This window comes from Corythoichthys intestinalis, chromosome 2, assembly GCF_030265065.1.
Source record: "Corythoichthys intestinalis isolate RoL2023-P3 chromosome 2, ASM3026506v1, whole genome shotgun sequence".
Taxonomy (NCBI): domain Eukaryota; kingdom Metazoa; phylum Chordata; class Actinopteri; order Syngnathiformes; family Syngnathidae; genus Corythoichthys; species Corythoichthys intestinalis.
The window spans coordinates 7,280,458-7,295,011 of record NC_080396.1 but is presented as its reverse complement, the minus strand read 5'-3'; the positions used below and the strand labels follow the sequence as shown (position 1 = coordinate 7,295,011).

The following is a 14,554-nucleotide window of genomic DNA, read 5'->3' as shown; positions in this document are numbered from 1 at the left end:
TCAATTTTAATTCTATGCGCTGAATGAGCAATATTTCAGTATTGCTTACATGGCCAAGACGGGGCAAATTGACACACCCACGTCATGTCACGCACACAAGTCAAAGCTTATGTGCGTACGTGCATGCGTTCTATCAGTCCATATAAACTTTGAATAAAGGACTAAACGGGGATTATTAATGTGTGTTATTTGTGTCATCTTTTTGGAAATCAAAATTTGATCGCCCTGGAATGACATACAGCTAGCATGTGTAATTTGGATGCTTCTGCGCATGCGGTCACTTTGCTGAGCGCATCTCGGACTGCGAATTCGTGCGTATGCGTGATACTTGAACGGGCTCCATGGACAAAGGCCAGTGACGTGCGGTGAGGTTCATGGTTGGTGAGGCACTGACTCCTTTAGTGTCAGATTTCCAAATACAATGCCTTGCAAAAGTATTCGGCCCCTTGAAACTCGCAACCTTTCGCCACATTTCAGGCTTCAAACATAAAGATATAAAATTTTAATATTTTGTCAAGAATCAACAACAAGTGGGACACAATCGTGAAGTGGAACAAAATTTATTGGATAATTTCAACTTTTTTAACAAATAAAAAACTGAAAAGTGGGGCGTGCAATATTATTCGGCCCCCTTGCGTTAATACTTTGTAGCGCCACCTTTGGCTCCAATTACAGCTGCAAGTCGCTTGGGGTACGTTTCTATCAGTTTTGCACATCGAGAGACTGACATTCTTGCCCATTCTTCCTTGCAAAACAGCTCGAGCTCAGTGAGGTTGGATGGAGAGTGTTTGTGAACAGCAGTCTTCAGCTCTCTCCACAGATTCTCGATTGGATTCAGGTCTGGACTTTGACTTGGCCATTCTAACACCTGGATACGTTTATTTTTGAACCATTCCATTGTAGATTTGGCTTTATGTTTTGGATCATTGTCCTGTTGGAAGATAAATCTCAGTCCCAGTCTCAGGTCTTGTGCAGATACCAACAGGTTTTCTTCCAGAATGTTCCTGTATTTGGCTGCATCCATCTTCGCGTCAATTTTAACCATCTTCCCTGTCCCTGCTGAAGAAAAGCAGGCCCAAACCATGATGCTGCCACCACCATGTTTGACAGTGGGGGTGGTGTGTTCAGGGTGATGAGCTGTGTTGCTTTTACGCCAAACATATCGTTTTGCATTGTGGCCAAAAAGTTCAATTTTGGTTTCATCTGACCAGACCACCTTCTTCCACATGTTTGGTGTGTCTCCCAGGTAGCTGGTGGCAAACTTTAAACGAGACTTTTTATGGATATCTTTGAGAAATGGCTTTCTTCTTGCCACTCTTCCATAAAGGCCAGATTTGTGCAGTGTACGACTGATTGTTGTCCTATGGACAGACTCTCCCACCTCAGCTGTAGATCTCTGCAGTTCATCCAGAGCGATCATGGGCCTCTTGGCTGCATCTCTGATCAGTTTTCTCCTTGTTTGAGAAGAAAGTTTGGAAGGACGGCCGGGTCTTGGTAGATTTGCAGTGGTCTGATGCTCCTTCCATTTCAATATGATGGCTTGCACAGTGCTCCTTGAGATGTTTAAAGCTTGGGAAATCTTTTTGTATCCAAATCCGGCTTTAAACTTCTCCACCACATTATCTCGGACCTGCCTGGTGTGTTCCTTGGTTTTCATAATGCTCTCTGCACTTTAAACAGAACCCTGAGACTATCACAGAGCAGGTGCATTTATACGGAGACTTGATTACACACAGGTGGATTCTATTTATCATCATCGGTCATTTAGGACAACATTGGATCATTCAGAGATCCTCACTGAACTTCTGGAGTGAGTTAGCTGCACTGAAAGTAAAGGGGCCGAATGATATTGCACGCCCCACTTTTCAAGTTTTTTATTTGTTAAAAAAGTTTAAATTATCCAATAAATGTTGTTCCACTTCACGATTGTGTCCCACTTGTTGTTGATTCTTGACAAAAAAATTAAATTTCATATCTTTATGTTTGAAGCCTGAAATGTGGCAAAAGGTTGCAAGATTCAAGGGGGCCGAACACTTTTGCAAGGCACTGTATATAAACCAAAAAGGGTAGCTTATTCAATTGGCTACTGGTTATTTCATATCTCATCAGCATTCTTCACAAAACACGCACACACGGTACATACTATCGATACGTAAAAGTAAGAAAATAACATGCATTTGCTCTACACCCTCAATGTGTTGGCTGTCGCAATTCTATAATTCATGCAACATAAATGAGAGTAAAGAGTGGTGCACAAAACCACAGAATTCAATTCTGACCTTTAGTGAAATGTTCAGTTGTTTTTTAAAACGTTTAATTCTGATACTTTAATCAACTTATTACAGATTGCTAAACAAAAAGTGTGAAAAGAAAAACAAAGAATATTTTATTTAAGTCCAAAATTTAGTTTTTAAATATTGTATTGTATTACTTAGTCTAAGCTCTTTTTTTTTTTTTTTTTTTTAATAAGATTGAAATGAAAACTGTTTGTGGTCTTGCGCCTGTCCTTCACCACAAAAACCGCCGTTACTTCGGAAGGGCATAGGTTTGGCCTCAACATTCGTAGGGACGATATAACAGCATAACCTGCATGTAGGTACACTTTTTGCTGGGGACGGGACATTAATAAGACCAAACAGATTGGATGAAGGGGGCAAAGGGCCACATTTCTCATGTATATGAACCTACTTAATTAATAGGCAAAATGATCAATGCAAAATAAATCCTTATCTACTGATAATAACTTTTACGTGCATTGGTTCAGATGATACACTGTTCGATTCAAACCATTGTTTTAAAAAAATACTAAAGAAACATTTTGAAAACTTCCTGAATAAATGTCTGGTTTTTATTAGCATAAACATAATGAAAATAATTCACTTAATAATGGTAGGGTCAATTCTATCCTTACAACATATGGAACTATTGAAAGATCTAAGTTCTCTATATAACTGAACATTAGATCATGCAAAAAAGGTAAGATTGCTTAAACGTTGGTGGGGACAAATTTAGCATCCTGAAAAGTTGGTAGTGTTATCTCCCTACCGTCCCTATGCAAACCTACGCCCTTTTTGTAAAAGTCCTCCTTATTTTCCTTTACTTTAAAAAATCTCTCCGCCTCAATGGAGAGGATTGCTTCAATTAGATCGTTCTGTGTTCTATTTGACAAGCCAGAAAACACAATGGATGTGTCCAAATGTCTAGCTAACCTTTCATCTTTCTCAGATAAACCATGTAATCGTTCTACATATATGCCACGTTTAGAAGAGCATATATGCTCATCGTTACCACGAAATGTTAACTCCTGTTTAGCTAGGATGCGGGTTGCATTAATGACGTCTTTCAAACTCTTTCGGTTTTCCTTTACCTTGGCGTTGTCGTTGAGCTTCCGCTGTTCGTCAAAGCCAAATCGATCCTTGAGCTTCCAAAAGTTTTTAAAGCAATCTGGCTTTAAATGTGAGTGGTCGAGCTCTCATGTTTGCTGAGGCTTCGTGGTAGTTTTTTAATGTCACAATATCTCGTGTTAGTCCAAACATTGGCACAAGTTGAGAAGAAAAGGGAGGGAAAGCAGCAAAGACGATTTTTTGAAGGACAGCCACATAGTCAGTCTTTTCGGGTGTACCAGTCCGTTTGAAAAGCGCGAGTTATCTTCTATCCCGTAGTTTGAAGCAAACCTTCTAGCTCCGGTGTTGTTAATCGCGTCCACTTTTGACGGAAAGTACAGTTTCACGTACGCCCCCTTTCAGTGCGGCAGAGTACTATCTGCCGCAACCTGTGCCTTTTCACTGCGGTTTTATTTCCCATCAGCAAAACTAAATATGTTGCTAACAAACATTAAACTTTAAGGGTTAAAGACATTAGCCAGACTGTGGAAAATCAGGTCAAATAAACGTATCTGGAAACATTATAATGGCGACATGCAGATGTACGGCAACCAACACGCTCCAATTCCATGTATCAACCCAGTTCGTTATGGATTGCGCAATCAGAGGTGAGGCTTTACTCGTTGCTGCCGCACCTCTCGTTTCATTTCGTTATTTGAACAGGAAATAGGCAAATTCAGCGATTTTGACTATAACAAATGTTTGAAATTAGTCATACATAAAGAGCAATGGACAAATATTAATATAAATTTGAATCTATAATAATTTTTTTTGTCATGATGACAGGTGAGGCTCTGCCTCACCTGCCTCCCCTGACCACACGTCACTGACAAAGGCAGTCTAAAAACCAGACATGACAAAAAATCGTATTTGTGCATTAAGACCTGCAGTATGGACCTAGCCTTAGTGAAGCCAAATTTTTGTTACTGCTACTTGATTAATCTTTTTCTCTGTTGTTGATTAAGTGCAATTGTTTGTGTTAGTACATCTTTATACCTCTGTGCCTATATGCTTAAGTTATAAGTTAAGTGCAATTTTATCTTTCCTTAAAAAAGTCTTTTTATTTATTCTCTGTTTCTGTACGGTATTGATATTGTTGTCTTTTAGTTAAAAGAGGCATGGTCTATTGTTTTTGTTGGGATTTCTTAAAAAGTATTTTTGAATTTAAGAGTAAACGTTTATTGCGTTTAATTGGGTGTACTTAATATTACTTAGTATTATTAATATATACTGTATTCTTACTGTGTTATTGTAAATTGGTAAAATAAATAAATAAATAAATAAAATAAATAATAATAAAAAGAATTTATTGCCCACTAAAATTTGTTATCTCGACAGGCCTAATCAAGCGTAATTATATTTTTGGGTAAGAAATATGTTTGTTTTTTATATATATATATTAGTGATGCACGATAATACATTTTTCAACCGATACCGATAACCGATAATTTCCTCCTCATTCCAACCGATAACCGATAATGTCAAGCTGATAATTCTATTAAAAAATTTATGTAAAATTTTAAAGTATACACAAAAGAAAATATTACTGTGCAAAAATATAATTTATTGCTCTTTCAACATAAAATATGAACAAGTCGTCAATTCAAACATCTAAATAATGACAGATTGTCTGACATTGTGTAACGGTAAACTTTTGGCAACAATTACTTAAAGAGTAAATACCTAAGTTGCACAAAAATGCCTTTAAAAGTAAGCCATTCCCAACATATATAACATTAATACACTGCAAAACACACCTCCTTAAAACTAGTCAAAAAACAAAAAAAACATTAGCTCAAAACAAAAACTTGGCTTATGTTGGTCTTAACTAGAGATGTCCCGATCCGATCGCCAATATGGGCAAAAAAATGCGCATCAGTATCGTATCGGCTGACACGAAAAAATTCCGATCCAGACTTCCGATCCAGTTTTTTTGAAAGTAAAGACATTGATTGACTGAAAATGGTTCAATATTAGATGAAATGTCTTGTTTTCTCATCTATATTTATAATTGGTCTTTACCTAAAAAAAATATGTTTTATCCGATTACTCGATTGATCGATAGAATTTTCAGTCGATTACTCGATTACTAAAATATTCAATAGCTGCAGCCCTAATTTTTTTAAAAACCTGTTCCTTTCCAATTCTCTGAAAAATTTCCGATCACATGATCGAATCGGGACATCCCTATTAAGAAACATTAAATTATACAGAGAAATGATATCTTGTGCGTGCTTTAGAAGTACATTACAATATTTAGAGACTGATCATTTTATCGGTCAGGGGGAAAAAAAAAATACTGTGGACCCCTTGAAATTATCTTGGCCAACCCCTGGCCACCCCAAGGATAAAAGTCAAACTCCGCCACTGGTGAAGAAAACAAGTTTTTGACCAATAACCTGTAAAGGTAAACCATATAAACTCTTTATTTTTTTCTAGAGATGTCCCGATCCGATATTTGGATCGGACACCGATATGGGCAAAAAAATGCGCATCAGTATCGGATCGGCTGACACGAAAAAATTCCGATCCGGACTTCCGATCCAGTTTTTTTTTTGAAAGTCCGGTCCGGGTTTTCCAACGCACCGATTTACATAATCCATTCCAGTTTTTGCTTCGGTTTCCCTAAATTCCAGTCCGTGGGTTTGGGATCATTGTCATGCTGAAAGACCCAGCCACGTCTCATCTTCAATGCCCTTGCTGACGGAAGGAGATTTTCACTCAAAATCTCTCGATACATGGCCCCATTCATTCTTTCCTTTACACAGATCAGTCGTCCTGGTCCCTTTGCAGAAAAGCAGCCCCAAAGCATGATGTTTGCACCCCCAAGCTTCACAGTGGGTATGGTGTTCTTCGGATGCAATTCAGTATTCTTTCTCCTCCAAACACGAGAACCTGCGTTTCTTCCAAAAAGTTCTCTTTTGGTTTCATCTGACCATAACACATTATCCCAGTCCTCTTCTGGATCATCCAAATGCTCTCTAGCAAACCGCAGACGGGCCTCGACGTGTACTGGCTTCAGCAGGGGGACACGTCTGGCAGTGCAGGATTTGAGTTCCTGGCGGCGCATTGTGTTACTGATAGTAGCCTTTGTTACTGTGGTCCCAGCTCTCTGTAGGTCATTCACTAGGTCCCCCCGTGTGGTTCTGGGATTTTTGCTCACCATTCTTCTTATCATTTTGACGCCACGGGGAGAGATCTTGCATGGAGCCCAGATCGAGGGAAATTATCAGTGGTCTTGTATGTTTCCATTTTCTAATAATGGCTCACACAGTTGATTTCTTTACACCAAGCGTTTTACCTATTGCAGATTCAGTCTTCCAAGCCTGGTGCAGGTCTACTATGATGTCTCTGATGTCCTTCGACAGCTTTTTGGTCCTGGCCAAAGTGGAGTTTGGAGTGTGACTGACTGAGATTTTGGACAGGTGTCTTTAATACCGATAATGAGTTAAAACAGGCGCCATTAATACAGGTAACGAGTGGAGCTTTGTTAGACCTCGTTAGAAGAAGTTAGACCTCTTTGACAGCCAGAAATCTTGTTTGTCGGTGACCAAATACTTATTTTCCACTCTAATTTGCAAATAAATTATTTTTTTATTTATTTATTTTTTCAACATTCTGTCTCTCATGGTTGAGGTTAACCCATGTTGACGATTACAGGCTTCTCTAATCTTTTCAAGTAGGAGAACTTGCACAATTGGTGGTTGACTAATACTTATTTGCCCCACTGTATGTCAAAAATGAAACTCATAGTAAAACTCTAGTTTGCAGCCAAGTTGAATATGATTTTATTTCAAATTTAATAAGTGCTCAAATGTGCCCACTAGGGCTGCAGCTATCGAATATTTTAGTAGTTGATTAATCGATGAACTAGTTAGTTCGAATAATCGAGTTATCGGATAAGGAACCTGAATAATTCAAATACATGAGCTGAGCCTCAAACGGTACAATTTTTTTTTTTAATGAGGCTCTATGTAGAAGAAAAAAAATTGGCTAGCTTACTTAGAAAAAGTTCGCTACCTTAAGTGCTGTAAAATGCTAAAGTTTTTCGTTTTACAATGCTCTGAACAAATTTTTCACATATTCCCACAAAAACGATTGAATATACCTATAAACTAAATTATGAATGCATTAAAAAATATTAGCTCAAATAAAAACTTAGCTTACTTTGGTCTTAACAGGCAGCAGTTGGATTCAGCCATGTGAATTGAGGCAGTCCAGAGGGCAATGTATCCACCCTAATCAATAAAACTGAATGCAAACACTTGCAAAAATAAACCATTACAATGCCACTTTAATTAAACGAATACTCGAAGCAACAAAATTTAATTCGAATATTTTTTTCTCATCGAATACTCGAGTTTAATCGATTAATCATTGCAGCACTAGTGCCCACCACCTCAATTGAAATACGATTGTTCTTGCCACATGCTATCATTTTGAATTAGCATCACAAAAATGTGTTCCTATAAAATTCTTTCTCCTGAATTGTATAGCTCTTCTGAACCTTTGCACCACAAAGGCGCTGGCAATCATAACATTTTTAAATGACACACATGAATTTATTCAAGGCATCAGTGACTTCGTTTGAAGCTACAACAGCAGCAACAACAACAGAAAAAAATGTTGCATTTTAGGCTTAAAGTGAAAAAAATTGGTGCGTCTATATTATAGAATGAACAGGTATTACGTTCATGACTAGATTCCATCAATTCTGGCCCACCTCTTACCATACTGCTCTTTTCACCTTTCCAACCCAGCCCAACCTAAAACACACAACGTTCTATGATTTCTTGCCAGTGAGGCTCGCCACTGAAGTAAAGCTCCTTTTCCACAGGATTTGTAATCCCAAAGGCTTGGGGGAAAATGCAGCTGAAAGAGCACTTTGTGAAACCAGGAGTGGTGGTGATGGCTGTTCACCTCTGGATGTTCATTACTCTCTGCATTAGCACGCTATCCAGCCTGCAGCCGAAACGTTTGGCGGCTTGAAGCTCCTTCTCATAAAACATAATAGCGCACACTCATTAAACACACACATGCTCATAAGTAGGGCTGCAGCTATTGAATATTTTAGTAATCGAATAATCGACAGAAAATTCTATCGATTAATCGAGTAATCGGATAAAACAAATATATTTTTAGGTGAAGAGCAATTATAAATATACATGAGAAAACAAGACATTTCATCTAATCTTGAACCATTTTCAGTCAATCAATGTCTTTATTTTCGATGTATGTTGTTGAAAACAGCCAACAATTGCATCTCAGATGTAACTGAAATTTTTTTTAAAAAAAAGACTAATTCACTGCTTTCACTCAAAAAACCTTTAGATCTTATTTAAAAAAAATATATATATATATATATAAAGAGTGTGACAATATCTCGATACAGCGATATATCGCAATATTTTGCAACCCGATCGGTTATCGATATGCTCCCGCCAAGTATCGATACTTTTATATTACATATTGGCCATACAATGGAGTATGGATGCTGTAAACTGCTCAATGTTGAGCAATTCCTTGGCGGTCCACTAGGGGCGCTCAACAGTGGCGGTGAAGGTAAAGTGCGCACAAGTCACTTAGAGAAGAACAAAGGCCCCAAGTGGGTTGAAAAAAATAAAAAAGCTTCGTGAGAACGGTGGAGGAAAAATTGAGAAAAATATTGCTGAAAATCACACAGGTGGACACACTTTGGATTTTACACCAACAATAAAGGAAGTAAGGTGAACAAGGACTTTGCTGTATGCAAGAATTGTCTAATAAAATAAGGTTCACTGGCAGCTGGTGACTAATTGGACACCGGATTTCTATGGAGCATCACTTGAGGTAAGAAAGTTTTGCAATGTACTAGTAATTGATTTTTTAATTGAAATGTATTATTTTGATGACATATTTGAGAACCACTTTCCATTTAGTTTACTACACAAACTGTTATGACTGCCATTTTGATACAATAAGCTATAAAAACGGTTTGAATAGCTTCCAAGATATACTGGACTGTCTCAGGAAATTAGAATACACAATATTCTAATTTTCTGAGACAGTCGTGTATATTGTTCTATGTAAAGGACGTCAGCCAAGGTCGGCCCCCCACATTTTTACCACGCCAAATCTGGTCCCCTTTGCAAAAAGTTTGGACACCCCTGCTTTAAATGGTGGATTCATGTACAGGACTGTCTCAGAAAATTATAATATTGTGTATTCTAATTTCCTGAGACAGTCCAGTATAAGGTGACGTGCATGTCATCATCATGCTTGTCATTACCCGAGGAGCCGGGTAATGACAAGCATGATGTTTAGCTACTCTCGCTCCGCTCCTCATTAACCTCGCGGCGCGCTGAGTGTGTTGTATTTCCGCTTTACTTGGCATATTTCAATAATCGGAATTTGGATGTTTGTGAATCGTTCTCGAATCTTCCACGGCCGAATCGCGAATAATCTAAGAATCGGAAATTTGCACACCTCTAATTATTATCATTTTTAAAATGTAAGTGACGGGTAAAAATAGATTATGACCGGATTTTTATGACACTGTCAGTCAAAATGACAGACAACGAAAAAGTCTAGCGCAACCTCTCCACTAGAGGGCAGTGTATCCACCCAAATCAATACAACTAAATGCAAACACTTTTAAAACAAACCATTACAACGCCACTATAATTAAACGAATACTCGAAGCAGCAAAATTTAATTTGAATTTTTATTTCCTAATCGAATACTCGAGTTAATCGATTACCGTATTTTTCGGACTACAAGTCGCACCTGAGTATAAGTCGCACCAGCCATAAAATGCCCAACAAAGAGAAAAAAAACATATATAAGTCGCACCGGAGTATAAGTCGCATTTTTGGGGGAAATTTACTTGATAAAATCCAACACATAGAACAGATATAGCATCTTGAAAGGCAATTTAATATAAAAATTAGGGCTGTCAAAATTATCGCGTTAACGCACGGTAATTAATTTTTTAAATTAATCACGTTAAAATATTTGACGCAATTAACGCACATGTCCCGCTCAGACAGTATCCTGCCTTTTGGTAAGTTTTACAGCAAGGCTTTTTGTGCTGTCTAACAGCGAACTCTTGTGGTAGCTTTGCGACATGGTTTATTGTTGTCTTGCCAGTTCAATATGGCTGCAGGACGTCTCGGGGCTGACGCCTACGTTGTAATGTTGTGCTTATATGATCCTTGGACAAGATTTGTCCGTAAGTATGGTTGTTGTAAATAATGTACATATTATGTTAGTAAGCGAAATGTTATATTTTTTGTATGAGACGCTTTTTGTTTATGTTTTGTGAACCTGTATAGCATGCTAAGCTAACGTTGTTGCTAATGCAATGCTTGTGTACTTGTTTTTTTGTAGTTTTACGACGGTCTAAAGAGGACAATGGTTTGAGGCCATTTTATTAATAAATCAGATGAAAAAGAAGGAAGTCTGATTATTATGGCGTCGTTCACTAGCTGTCTAGCTTTGGAAAATGTAGACGCTTCGGAGTGAGGACAGCATAGACAGATTTAAATGACAGTAGAGTGAAATGCCCACTACAGTCCTTACGTACCGTATGTTGAATGTATATATCCATCTTGTGTCTTATCTTTCCATTCCAACAATTTATTTTACAGAATATATATATAATTTACAGAAAAATATGGCATATTTTATAAATGGCTTGAATTGCGATTAATTGCGATTAATTACGATTAATTAATTTTTAAGCTGTAATTAACTCGATTAAAAATTTTAATCGTTTGACAGCCCTAATAAAAATGCAATAGAGAACTACATGCTGAATAAATGTACAGTGTACAGTGCATGAACAACGAAATGAGAATATACTGTCCTTACCAGGACGCTACGGCTCGGTCCCAGCTATACAGCGAACTCCCAAATGACGATGCTGGACGTCCGTATAATGTGCTGAATCAATTTGGTGCTTGATACCAAACAGGTTCGCATCAACGTAAAGAAATGATAACTAGGTGCTCTTAGAGCAATGACATTAAACGGTTGGCATGCGTTCGCTAGCATTAGCAAATCGTTCAAACAACCACACAACTGGCTCTAAGTGTCCGATCGCGAGTGGAAAACACACAACAACAACAGAAAAGATGATACACGCAGGCTTTGCCTCTGTAGAGATATTTTGAAAGCATAAACAATGAACGTAGGTTCGCAGCCATGTCTCTCTCTCGCTAACTCGCCCACTCACTCACACCTACGTAGCTGTCCGTCTTCTTCTGGCGTGTGAGAGCTCTTTTTCACGTAAACAAGTGCGAGTGCGCCCCCACGTGGGCGTGAAAGCGCCACAAACTAAAAGCATGCATTTCAATATAAAAAAAGTCAATAATACAATTGAACACACATTGCAAAAGGCTGAACGCGAACGTGGCCATAGCTATTGACTTATTCAGATAACTATAGCAAGAACATGCTAAAAAGTAGGGCTGCAGCCCTATTATTATGGAATATTTTAGCAATCGAGTAATCGACTGAAAATTCTATCGATTAATCGAGTAATCGGATCAAACAAATTTATTTTTAGGTGAAGAGCAATTATAGATATACATGAGAAAACAAGACATTTTATCATTTTCAGTCACTCAATGTCTTTATTTTTGATGTATATTGTTGAAAACAGCCCACAATTGCGTCTCAGATGTAACTACAATTTACACACCTAAAAATGCCTTTACGCTTGATAACACACATCACTTAAAAGTTAGGATTTTTCCCCACGTTTTTCAATCGAATTTCTATTTGTGTCAAGCCAATTTTAAGTTCTAGTTAAGTTTTAAGTTTAAACTAAGACTTTGAGTTTTTGCAGTGTTCAAAATAAATGTATGATACAGGCTGTATTGGAGCACATTAGGGACTAGTGCTACTTGGTGTTTTATCCAGCAATGACTACTGAGCTAAAATTGATTGTTAGCATTATTGAGTTTTTATTTGACACCCTCATCACTCCACAACGTTATGTTATGTTATGTTATGTTATGTTATGTTATGTTATGTTATGTTATGTTATGTTATGTTATGTTATGTTATGTTATGTTATGTTATGTTATGTTATGTTATGTTATGTTAAAGCCTGTATGTAAGACACGTTAGCCACGCATCGAAAGTGGTCTTAATTAATTGAAACCTAGCCCTCCGCAGGGCTAACGTAAGATGAGCTAGTAGTGACAGTAACGTTAATCTTATATATTAGCGCTTAGCGCTCTTTATTAGCGCTTAGCGCTCCACTGCTTTAAGATGGCGGCTGTTTGCTAACGCTGCCCAGACGCGGCCTAGTCTGTCATTATGCATCTAGTTCAACATACATGTGATCTCTATGAGACTCATCAGACGCTAGCTGCAACTAACGTAGCATGTGCGGGCTAGTATTTAGCAACGTCGGCGTCGTTTGTAGCGGTTGTCGGCTGCAGTAAGTTTTTTTTTTTTTTGCTTCTTCCTCTACGCACGTGACATCAGCGCGTTGTCCCGCATTAAAAGTAGTCCGAGCAAAACGTGATGCTTACAGCTGTCAAAATAAACGATTACTCGAGGTGAATAAAATTACTCGGATCAGTTTTTAAACTCGAGTTACTCGAGTTGCTCGAGTATTCGTTTCAGCTCTACTAAAAAGTTTACCAAACCATCAGTGTCACTCCAAAACACCACAATAACATGTAAAATGATAACATAATGTGTTAATAATTTCACACATAAGTCGCTCCTGAGTATAAGTCGCACCCCCAGCCAAAATATGAAAAAAAAAATGCGACTTATAGTCCGAAAAATACGGTAATCGTTGCAGCACGAGACAATATTACCAATAAATTCATATTATTTTAAAATTTGAGTTTTATTTTTGTTTCATATTGCGCGCTATATAAAACGTTGTAAGATTATTCACCAATTTGTAAGGGCATACGTCACTATTTATGAGATTGCCACTGGCCTCGGGTTGACAGGTATGCAATGGTCAATGGTTGCCACAACCCCAGAGGATCGGTTTTATGTTATGAAAGAATGTAAATAACAGAACAAACACTGTATAGGACAAGAGCACCAAGTCAAGTGTCAAATAACATAACAATTCGCTTGGTTACCAGGATTTAAAACAAAAAATAAGGCTACTCAGACCGTGAACGGCAATGACACGAGCTTCGTGTTGTCATACAGTGTTTGCTGCGACAAGATGCTACTGCGGGTGACTGGGGGAATACGTACATGTACTGTACTGCAAATGTGCTACACTAGAGATTACACCTGCTGTGTAAAAACAAAGAGACGCCAAATAAAAGAATCCGACTGACAGTAAAAACCAGCTAGTGTTAACCTTAGCTCGACGGTGCGTGTTAGCCACCTTTTAGTTCCGTTTGCGGCTCGTTACTGTAAAGGCGTGCCTGCAACAGCCAGTGGTCTACCGAGACAGCGGCAACGTTTAGGACTGAAATTGGCTTCAGTCGACCACCACTCAGTCCATGACGAAACAAGAACCCCCGCAATGACAAGTCAACAAAAGCAGAACCAGCAGAGGAGCGGCTACGCCGTGCGTCCAGTGTCGCGAACTTACCTCATTTATGTCACTTTGCGCTGGGAGGCAGTTACACGGCGGCTCAATCGGAAATGGACTAAATATCCATGAAGAAAGGAGAAAAACTGCGTGAACTGGCTGCCTGGGTTGTAATTCCAGATACAGCGCACGAGCCTCTCGACTTGCTCTGCCCACTAGCAAAAATCGATATAAGGAACCGTCTGCAAAATGTAACCTACTGCTCAAGCGTAAAACCAAGTTAAATATCGATAATTACTTTATTCATTTAAATATTTTTGCCAGAAATTTACTTTTTAAAATTCTATGTATTTTTTGATGGAATTATCATGTACAATGATTCCGTTGGTCATGCAATTTCCAACACAATAATGGGACAAAAACGCAAGACGCTCCCTGAGAAGCCTTTCAATGAATGTTTTGTTTTTACTGCCATCTTCTGGTCGGGATAACAACTACAACCTGCACTGCAGATGAAAGTGGACACTTGCACTCGAAATCAAGGATTTATCCTCACGAGGGTCGCCACTATCGTTTTTGTTTGTTTGTTTGTTTTTCGTGTGCGTGTGTGGTTTTTTTTAAAATATTATTTTCAATAGAATATAATGTATTTATTGTCATTGCACAG

At 38.2% G+C, this 14,554-nt stretch overlaps 1 protein-coding gene across 1 annotated transcript in view; it reads right to left on the bottom strand.

Annotated features, from left to right (window-relative positions):
* mgat5 (alpha-1,6-mannosylglycoprotein 6-beta-N-acetylglucosaminyltransferase) overlaps positions 1–14,110 on the bottom strand; it is a 148,536-nt gene extending 134,426 nt beyond the window's left edge. Inside the window, exon 1 of the mRNA XM_057855988.1 lies at positions 13,948–14,110. The gene's annotated coding sequence lies outside the window, so the exon portion shown is untranslated. The remainder of the gene's footprint in view (positions 1–13,947) is intronic.
* Between the last annotated feature and the right edge of the window lie 444 nt (positions 14,111–14,554).